General features: G+C 36.7%; 1 long non-coding RNA gene across 1 annotated transcript; it reads right to left on the reverse strand.

Annotated features, from left to right (window-relative positions):
- Window positions 1-6,587: 6,587 nt before the first annotated feature.
- On the reverse strand, window positions 6,588-10,145 carry LOC107768175 (uncharacterized). The gene is made up of 5 exons (XR_012710198.1): window positions 9,997-10,145; window positions 8,600-8,776; window positions 8,336-8,418; window positions 7,476-7,631; window positions 6,588-6,636 (listed from the first exon to the last, which is right to left on the reverse strand). It is a non-coding gene; the product is annotated as an uncharacterized LOC107768175 (long non-coding RNA).
- Between the last annotated feature and the right edge of the window lie 1,316 nt (window positions 10,146-11,461).

An 11,461-nucleotide genomic window follows, 5' to 3' on the forward strand; every position in this document is an offset into this window, starting at 1 on the left:
TTTTCTAGGATGACCTTGTTGTTCCACATGTGCTGAGCTTGACATTTGTACGGGATATCATCGTCTTGGAAGTCGGCCCGGAAGTGACTCATCTTTTCAACCTTTGGTATGACCTGTCTTCTCCCTGCCTGCCTCATGACTCGGAGAGGGACATAGGGATAAGTTCATCTCAGACCAATGAGTATAAGGAATGGAGCGTCCCGAGAGCGGATGATGAACTCTCCGTTAGGGAACCATTCGAACATCCACTGCACTTCATCTTCTTTCAGATTTTCAAACAACTGTACCCACCCTTCAGTGTCTTCCGGTTGAGCAAACATGTCGGGTAGATAGTTTATTCTCTTGGTATGGTGGAAAGCTATATGATCATTCCACGGCCTTCGTGGAAGTTCTTGACGGTATTGACCCCTTTGAAGGTGTTCTATAAGCCAGAGTTGGAGTAGTAAGTTGCAACCCTCGAAGTAACCGGTCCCTCGTTGACAGTTTTCCAGGGCTCGAAAGATCTCAGCAACGATCATAGGCACTATGCTGAAAGGCTGCCCTCCAATCCCTTCCATCAATGTCTTGGTGACCATGGCTAGTCTGGTATGGACCCTAGCCTTCTTCATATGAAACACTATTATTCCCAAGAAGCAGAACATGAAAACGAAGACCCTTCTGTGGATATGCCCTAATGAAGTAAGAGCAAATTTGTCTGAGTGGGTGCGGTAGGACTTGCTATGGTCGTACCTCTCGAATAGATAGTCGAAAGGGATGTAAGAATCCTTTAAGCAAGTCAAATCTGGGTTTTTCTTCAATCCCATCATCTTAAGGAAACCCCTTCCTTTGTGATTTTCTGGCATAAGCAAACCTGGAGTCTCTCAAGAAATACCTGCTAATCCTCATATTTCCTCGAGCAGAGGTGTCATTTCAAGATTCCCGAAACGAAACACCGATCTATCACTGTCCCAAAATAAAGTAGCAGTCTTTATGATTTTGTTGTCTGGCTGGATTTCTATCAAAGACGGCAAATTCCCTAAGTATTTGCAGACGAGAGTTCGGTCACTGGAATGAAAGTCTTCCCACCAGCTTAGCAACCTCGGGTGAATGTTGGTTACCATGCCGAATCTGGGGATTTCGTGCCTCATTTCCTGCAAAACAAAGTGTTAGACCCTTACCCCGCCAGACTCGACTATTTAAATCAATAATTAGCATAAAAGCATCTAGTTCTCCAAATAAATGCACAGAACGTGATGATGTCCGTTCGGGTTCCAAAGAAACCCAGTGGACTTTGGACAAGGCTATCTTAAAGAGTCATTATGTGGACAACATAACTGACTCGACTAGGTTTGACAGTGATGCATGAACAATTAAATAGAATAAGGTTTCTATGGGGTATTAGACTGGTACCCTTGAGCAGACAACTCAAGAGGGAAAGGCACGGAACCGTCGACTGTACTACTGATCGACTAGTTTTACCGCAAATATGCCTTTGTCAAATTTAGGGGGTAATAATATTGGAAGAGCGCAACAACTCATTATAAGCGTTGCTATGGTATTTGTTTGGCACGAGTGAAATATGATGTTGAAGAATGCAATTACAAAAATGAAACAAATTGTCACGTATTTTCACGTTCATAATGATTACAATAATTGCTCGGAAAAAAAATACAACGGTATTGAAGGAAAGCAGTAAATGAAAGCGTTAAAGAAAAGGAAACAAAAGACAAGTCAGTTTTGAATAGAGGCATTAAACAAAGCAATAAAGAAAACAGTAAAGTCACATATAACATGATATGGTAGAAGCCTAAAGAATCCCCAGCAGAGTCGTCATGCTGTCGACGCCGCCTTTTTCCCTCCTAAAGGCGAAATCGGGTCTACGACATTTGGGAAGACAACTCTATTCCCGTTTAGGAATTTGGGTTTTTGGAATTGAAGAGTCATCACCTAATGATTAAGTGCATTACGACACCAGAGTTCGGGTAAGGTCTAGAAATTATCTTGAGGGGAAAGTGTTAGGCATCCCTCAAGATCCACTAGTGTGGTTCCCGGACATGTTACAATTGTGACTTTACAAATAAGCAATTAAGGCTCAAATAAAAGGGCTTGCACACAAGTTTAAATCCAGTTTTTTGAGGAAAGAGACAAGGTAGGATTTTGTGAAAAGCTTAAGTAACTTATAGAGAAAACAAGTAATAAACACATAAAGGGAAGGGAGTCCTAAGTTTGTAATCAATATGGATCACATCAATGCAATACCCAGCTATCGCTCCTCAGAACAGGGGTTGCACGTGATATTAGCGCATCGGTCATCATATTCATATTCTACCCTTCCCACCTCGTTAAGGTATTAAGACGCAGAAAGTATCGTTACTTATTACATGGTAGTACCCGTCCCAATCCTATCAGTCCCGGAGGCATTTGGGACTACTAATCCTAAAGGGGGAAAGGAGTTTGGGTCTTTTTGAGGGTTAGCAAATGATAAAATTCTAAGGCGATATTCAAAACATATAATGCAAGTATTGGTAGGCAGGTAAACAAATATGGCTCAAATAAACCTCCTTAGATCCAAAAAATCATATAGTTTATCATGTCTTACATATACTGGTTTGGTCTGGATTAAATTAAGGCGTTAAGCGGACTGGTTCAACACATATTTTTAGACAAGAAGTCCGCATTAGATCCGCTTAGATGCAGTTGTCAAAGACTGACCTTATTGATTAATTTACCTAAACTTTTGCTTAGGTGTTAAACAGACCTATAGGCATGGTATCTACTGGTTTCAGGAAAGAGGCAAACTGAGTACAGAAAAAAGATTGCCAATTTTAACAGAATAATACAAGTTTTACCGTTGATATTGCTTAAACGAGTGTGACAGTTCAGAATCGATATTTCCTATAGGCATGCTTTCTAGCGTTGTTAATTTTAGGCACTTTTTACAGGCGTAGCAAGAGTGCAGAAATCCTACGAGCATGATATCTAGGATGCAATTGATTTTTATTTGACCTATAACTGTTTGCCTAATGATAGATGCGAAAATGCAGAATCTTAAAGACATGGTCTCTACATGCAGAATTCTTATGAGCAGGATATCTATATGATATACAGAGTTCTTATAAGCATGGTTTCTACATATGACAGTGCAGAATTCCTATGAGCATGATTTCTATATATGGAAGTGCAAGATTCCTATGAGCATGGTTTCTATATATGAAAGTGCATAAATCTCTATGAGCATGATTTCTATATATGAAAGTGCAGAGATTCCTATGAGCATGATTTCTATATATGAAAGCGCAGAAATCTTATGAACATGATTTCTATATGATATGCGGAATACATGGTTTCTATATATGAAAGTGCAGAGATTCAGAAGCAAACCCTATAGGCAGGATGTCTACCCTTATGCATACATAAAGTAACTCCCTCATTTTTCTTTACTAAAGCCCCCATAAGTATTACAAATTATTACAGACCGAATGAATCAAACTGGAAATAAAATTACATCAGAAATTTAAGCTACATCTAAGGAGCCTAATTCAGAATTAATATCTAACAATATGAAATGAACCAAACTTCCAGGATCAAGATTTCCAAGGCCTCTCGCTTATCTGGAGTGTATCAAAGTTCCAAGGAGTTTCAAGAACCCCAAGCAATGCTTACACCCAGATATCATTACAGAACTGACTTAAGGTGCAGTATGGAAGGGTCAGCCCGCCAATGTCCAAGTTCAGAGGGAGCTCAAGGTCCCAAGGCAAGGCTCATTGAAAGGGGCAGAACTTAGAGTCTCGGAACAAGTGTAAGTGCAATAGAGGGAGTTAGGGGATGCCAAGGTAGGTTGTGGTCATGCCCGGCACATGGAGTGTTGGCACACCCCTGACCAGCCTATTAGCCAAACATTGGAGAGTTAGGGCCTATTGAAGGCCAAGCCATGACCTGGGCAGTAATTAGAATATTGTCAGGCTTAGGCTTTTACTCAGCACATATAAAGGGAATGGGGATGGGAAATTGAAAGAGCTTGAAATATAGCTCTTTCAAGCTATATCCATGGCAATAACTTATATATACTGCCATGTTTTAAAATATAGCTCAAACACATAGAGGGTATGGGAATGGGATTCATTACAAGAAGTGAACAAGTCATAAGCACATTGCACAAAAGTTAAATCCTACAAACATTTAAAGTAAGCATAGACATGAGAGCTGGTAAGTAAAAACATTGGAGTTGGTGCTGAAATTAGAACTAGGACATACCAGTTTCAGAAAGAAACAAGCAGAAGAAAGCAGGGGTCTTGCAAGTAAACCACAGTACAAGAGAGAATATTTTTGTGTGTGAGTGTGAGTTCAGAAAACTCGAGTGTTGGTGGTGTCTTGTGTTAATGAAAAAACAGGTATTTATAGGGTGAGAAACAGGCAGAAAATAAGGTAAGGACTGTAATTCAGACATAATTAAGGAATATGTGTTCATTAAAATCAAATTGGTATCAAAGACTTCCTTTAATTAAGGAATTAAATCAAACGGTAACATGCAAGTGTAAAATAAGGAAAGAAATCACGTAGCGGCTGAACATGTCAAATAAGGAAAATATTTTCAACACAGTACGAGTACACGACAAGTAATAGAGGTTAGGTTCATTAGGCCTTAATTAAGGAACGGTCTGTAATAATCCCATACTAGTGTAATTAAGGTAATGAGATCAAATCAACTTAAGTAGAAAGGTAGGGTCGAAAGTTCAAAGGAAAGTGTTTCAACCAGTCCAAGAAACAAGGGAAATCAATACAATAAGGGAAGAATAAATTACAATAGTGCAATCAGAATTACACGAAGAGATTAGAAATTAGTCCACAATCAAAGATTATTTTGAAAGGGAAATTTAACCTATAAAGAGTGCATAAACATTAAGCATACGAGGCTAAACCATGGTAAAGAGAAACAGTACCAAAACTACGCAGCTGAAGATAACGAAACATGATAGTCATATAGGTTGATTCAGTAATAGGGAGAAGGGGGAGCAGAAGCATGCTAAAAGTCAAGCAAACGACCCTTCTAGATGAGATAGCTTAGTTCAAAGATTGCAAGAAACCAAATCACATAAGAAAGAACAGTTAAAACAAGAAGGACCTTGAATCCAATTAAACAACTTCAAGTAGACGAAACAATTTTTCATAGAGCCAAATGGGTCCGAAAGAATTAGGGCTTCGAGATCAAACCAATTCAGAGATGAGAACCAGACAAAACACATAGCAGATAACCTCAGAAGAAATATTCAGAAACCTCAAAGGAAACCAAGATTCCTGACATGCAAGTTCTAGGATGTCTTAAAGGGTCACAGTAGAAGGAAAGCACATAAATCACAATAGAAGTACAACATAAGAAATACGGCAAAGAATAACATAAGAAACACGACAGAACAAGTTAAAAGAAATCAGAAAAACTTTGAAATAATTTAACAAACCCTAAATCGGAAAAGATAAAGATTTTGATAACGAAGTTTTGAAGGAAATCTTGGAAAAAACGCTCAAAAGTTCAAGCAGAACACAGATCTACAACGTATCTAAAGAATTAGAAGAACCTCGAAAGTTATAGGGTTTCAGAATAACCCTAAATAGCGAGAAAGGCTTGGAAAATCACGATCTAAGCAAGAAACGTTCGAAACCAAGCTTAAACAGTCATGGTTGGCCGGAGCAAGGTCAGAGTCGAGCCAAAGGACTCAGATCAAACAGTGTCTGGGCCAAGCCTCTTCAAGGTTTGGTCTGGAAATCAGGATAGACGAGCACGTAGGAGTCTCAGGAGGCTAGTACAAGCCTTTAATAGCTTTGGAGGCCATAGATTCCGATGGATCTCCGGTCTGAGGCGGCTAGGGTTTGAGAACCCTCGAGAGAGTTTGAGAGAGTGGAGGGTTTCAGAGGCGGCGGTTGGTGAGAAATGAGGTAGGGTAAAGGGGTCGTTTGAATTAAAAAAGGAAGGGGATGAGGGGAGCCGTTGATCTAAAAGATCAACGGCTGGGATTAAATAGGTTAAATAGGGACCGAGTTTGGGTATGATAGGAAAGGGTATGGGTCGGGTTACTGGGTCGTTCAGTTGGGTGGAATTGGGGTTTGATTTTGGGCTAAAATTGAAAGCCAATTTGGCTATATATTAAATAAATAGCTAATTTCTCCCCTTTTAATTTAATTAAAATAGTTTAAAAAGTTTTAAAGATCAATTAAAGCACTAAATTGATTAATAACATATACATGTTAATTAAAAAATACTGGGAGTGATTTTGTAATTATAAAAATACTATTAATCAGAAGATAGGCTATAATTGCAATTATAGTAGTTTAGCTTTTAAAAATACCAAATGAATTATTTAAAATATGCAAAAATCCCCTTAATTATACCTTGGTGTAAATATGAGAGTAAAAATAAATTATTCACCAAGAATGATAGTCTGGAAATAATTACTAAATTTTGTAGTATTAAAATAGACAATAAATTGGTTTTAAAAGTCTTTAAAAATTTGGAAAAATACCAAAACATTTGGTTATGCTCATATATGCGTGTAAATGTTATTTTGGAAGCATTTTGAGTATAAAAATATCTAGGGAAAAATTGGGTATCAACACAGGCATCCCACGAACTAATGCTGCAACCAAATTGATCTTCTTTGGGCTCTGAAAGGGACATGTGTCATAGAAATCAAAGGAGAGCATGGTAAGATTCCTCACTCTTTTTTTGGGTGGAAAAGAGATTTTTGACAGAACGAAGGAGTAAAAAAAAAAGAAAGAGAATCGAAACTCATCAAGTAAAAAAGAAACAAGAAAGGAGATTAAGCAATACTTTAAAAATGGGGATCGATGAAACAATCAGGTCCCAACAATACCTGTTCATTGTTGGAGCAAAGTATTCTTTCACTAAGTTATAAATTGCATCAGAACAATGCCTAAGAAGGTCCCAATTGTCACATGCATTCCAATGGGACAAAAGTCAGCTTACACAAACAGCATGAAACAAAAGAGATATGTATTCATATAAAGTCCCTATTTTTCAATATTATCTCATATTTACATTTTTAATCACACTGCCCCCCCAATACCAAAATTATTGAATCTAGAACCAGTCAGAACAAGTGCTAAGACATTCTAAAATCCTAACATTCTCCTTTGTGCTCATATACTGCAGGATATAAAGTAGTATTCCCTGTATGTTGCTAAATCAGCAGGCTTTGCCTCCTAATTTACATAAAAGCTTGAGCAATATTCTAAAAGACTTTATCAAGTACCAGTTTAAAATATAGAGGCCGACAGATTTAATATGTAATCAAGTAACTGGGAGATTACTTTCAAAAAAGAAAATAAAGTTTACCAGGAGATTAGTTAATAAGAATGACAAGACTCTCTGCAACCACATTTACTCACCATATCGTAACTCATCATGCAATTCTGCTAATGTGTGAGGTAAATTAGATATTCACCATATCTAATTTACCTCACACATTAGCAGAATTGCATACCTGTTTTATCCCCTTCAAAACTGCTTGAACTGTTGAAGGTTTAGAAGTTGCTTTCTCAGCTTCTTTATTTCCAGTATTTGATGTTAGAAGCGGTGTTAATGGAGAAGAAATTGGTGTGGTTGAGTCTGCATGTTAGGTCCTTGAACTAGAGATCCCCTAATCAGGAAAAAAAATAGGAAAAGAAGGAAAAATAACAACATTTAGAACTATGAAACAATTAAACTAATTTGAATAGGAAAAATGTTCTACAAATACAGCATGCAGAGAAGCAGTGAATATATTGTAATTCAAGATAACAAAGAATCAAAAACTATAGCCATCTAAACTTGCATATTTGAAGTGAAGGATAGCTGTCAAACTGGCTACACATTCTTGGAAATGGCTTTTGTAAATATGAGAAAACTTAAAAAATGATGAAATGGATATTTTAATTCCTAATAGAAAACCTGTAATATAAGTATCGTCATGTATATTATAGGAATTTTATGTACATATGGGTTTATAAATATACCAACTGGGAAATAGTTGATTGCACGACCATAAAGGATTAGAAAACGAGTTTATATAGAACTAAAACATGATATATAAATAGACAGAACCTGTGAAGGTGCTATATTTTAAATAAACAGGCTCACTCAGTTACGGCTTAGGCAAGCACCTGTAACACTACAAATAGAATGTTTTGTAAAATAGATAGTACACAACACGATATGTTGTTTCGACTATGAGAAATCAAAACAACAAAAGTTTATTAAAGAAAAACAAAAAATGGTGGAATAAAGATTCACGGCCACAATGCCACCTCAATTCACTATACAAGGGCACATACGTATATGAAATAAATGATTTTGTAACATTACCAAATGCTGTAGATACTGGTATAACGGCCTTGAGATGCCAGATGAAACTGTATTCCGCAAGCTTGGTAAGTAAGGTGCCTCACCTAGAAATTACATGTTGTTCAACCATCAAAAGTTGATATATGACTTGAGAAATAAAAAAGGAAAAGCAACTGAAGGAAGACAGTGAACACAACCCTGAACCCTAACTTGGCGTGCTTCTATTGACAGGTCACATTGCAGCAAAATCAATTCATCAAGCATAAACAGAAAAACAACCATTACCAAGTACTAGAGATGACTTTGAGTGATAAAATGAATTCAAAGGAACAGTTCGACTTTGTTGACATCTCTTCCCAGCTTGATGAAGCATGCACTGAAGATGCCGTTGCCAGCCCACCATTTTTTCAGCTTACAAAAGGTCTCTCAATCAACAAGTCCAGCTACACTATATCAGTTCATCTATGAAGAGAAAAGCACAATAAATTTCACACTAGTATGATGAGATAATGAACCACACTATGCACATAGCAGGACAATGTTCAGTCAAAAAACATCAGATCATTCAAATTAAATGCACAATCTGGAATCAATTCCCTTGTTAATAGGAGCTATTATTTCTTTGGCCTTCATTGGTCTCAATAGAAAGATATGAACCAACTGAAGTAACAAAAAAATATCACTTCATCAATGAGTTTTGAGTAATCACATATGTTTGTTTGGAAGGACTTTTCACCAAGCACATGTTCTGCAATTAAATCATGTTTACTAAATGTTAGAGTTAGCTTACACTTGAGAATAATTTAAATTCAGGGTCGAACATAACAATTTGTGAAAGATCTCTATATAGGCAAAAGATAATTTCGCTTTCTTTTTATAAGCACTTCACTAAATAATCTAACTTAGGATGAATGGGAAACGAGAAAAATTTCAGATTGCAGCACTACAGAACTACTTCTACGCGCAGCCCTCATTTATCTGGAAACGGGACTAGCTATGCTTAGTGGAATTCAGTTCTCAAACGTAAATGAGAAATTTTCTATTCAGCTGCTTGCTTTCGTCTCATCCTTCGTGAGCCGAGGGTCTATCGGAAACAATCTCACTACCTTCAAGGTGGAGGTAAGGTCTGCGTACACACTAGCCTCCTCAAACCCCACTAGTGGGATTACATTGGGTTTTTTGTTGTTGTTGTTGTCGTCATCGTCTATTCAGCTGCTATTTTATGGGAAATAAAGTAAATTAAAATTCCTTCTTATCCCCTCCTAACATTTATTCTCTTCCAAAGCCTTATAAACTTGACACCCTAAAAAATTGTAAGAGCAACGCCTTTTGAATGCAACTAATTTCTGTATATATAAATGTGAGCAACAATATATTTCTCAAGTGCAAAATTGGCACAAATAAAATCACATGACTAACTAAATAGTAGTACACACACGTTTTCAAGCTCAAATTGTGACCTTTAACATTGAATAAACCCCACAAGATCTATTAGCCATTTTATCAAACAGGTTTCATACAATAGAAACTCAACTATAAATCCACCTAACTTACCACTCAAATCAACTCTTTGAATAATCAAGACACCAAATGGGGGGGGGGGGGGGGTAGTAATGTATATTAACTGGTAAAAGTTCACAGAGAAAGGCAAAAGTGGAAGTTGACAGTTTTTTGAACCTTACATGAATTCGTCACAGGAAAAAGATGATGGAAGCTGATAAGTACCAAAGCAAGTTCTGGCCGAATAGATCCAAATTGGGCCATTGACGTCAATTTATTCGTTTTAGGCCTCTTAGTTTGAAATATGTGGAAATGATGTAAAAATAGCACGTTATAGTCAATTTTCGGACTCCTCATTCAAAAATAGTTCGCGCTTACCAAGTCAATAAAAAATAGCAACTATTTTGTTGTAATAGAGACCGTCCAGCATAATATACTAGAGTTCGGTGCACCTGTGTATGAACTCCAACATATTATGTTGGACCGGTATACTTTGCTGGCTCCAGTATAATATACTAAAGACTGGAGCACCGGTGCTCCAAACTCCAGTATATTATGCTGGACCAGTATACTTGTTGGAATTCCAATATATTATGCTGGAGTTCTAGTGTACTTATGTTGGAACTCTAGTATAATATGCTGGAGTTCAAGTATAGTTATGCTGGAACTCCAGCATAATATACTGGAGCATTTTTCGGGTTTTGAACAGTATTTTCGCTCACATATATCTTTACATAAAAAATGGCTAAATTTTGATTACTTTTGAAATTGGGCTATTTTTGAACGACTAGTTGTAAATCTGGCTATTTCTGAATTTTCCACGGAAATGATGCCAGGTAGCCACTTTTAAGCACGTTGTTTAAAATATATCCATAGCGTATAATATATTTAGCAATTAGCCAATTTATCTCAAACTTCAGGACACGGTGTCCAAGAGTTTAAACCTCAAAGTTCAAATTTGATGGCATCCTAAAGTTCAAACAATTATGTCCAGAAGTTGAAATCTCATGTCCTGAATTTTAAATTAGTAATTCAGAAATTTAAGACACTTAGTCCTGAATTTCAAATTAGCAGCTCAAAAATTCAGGATATAAAGTTTTGAATTTCAAAATTCAGGTACTTAGTCCTCAATTTTTGATGAATTGGCTAATATTAAATACATTGTAAATTGTGGATATATTTTAAATAGCGAGCTTAAAAGTGACTACTATTGCACTTCTCTAGATACTATATAGTCTTTCAACCTAATTGGCCCATTAGGAGCATTTGCATTTATATTCAGTTTTATTCGGTGTCCAATCTATGCTTTTAGGTCTGCTAATTTGAATTTGCCATAAAAGTCCCATGCTCCTTAACAAAGCGAATTCATACTTACGTTCAACCTCGAAACTTGTGATTAAGAATGGAAGAGTGCTTATCAAACCACCACAACATTTATTGTTAAGATCAAACTTCTAGGATTTCCACTATCTTCAAAAAAATGGAGCAAGATGGAATGTCATCAGTTGGAGGGTAAAATCACTCACATGATAAAAAATGCATACTCCAAACAGTTGTTATATGCTGGTAGATTACAAATAATCAATACAGTGCTATTTTCAATATAAAATTTTTGGTGTGATGTGTTTATATTACCCTAAAGTGTGC

Source organism: Nicotiana tabacum, chromosome 6, assembly GCF_000715075.1.
Source record: "Nicotiana tabacum cultivar K326 chromosome 6, ASM71507v2, whole genome shotgun sequence".
NCBI classification, from domain to species: domain Eukaryota; kingdom Viridiplantae; phylum Streptophyta; class Magnoliopsida; order Solanales; family Solanaceae; genus Nicotiana; species Nicotiana tabacum.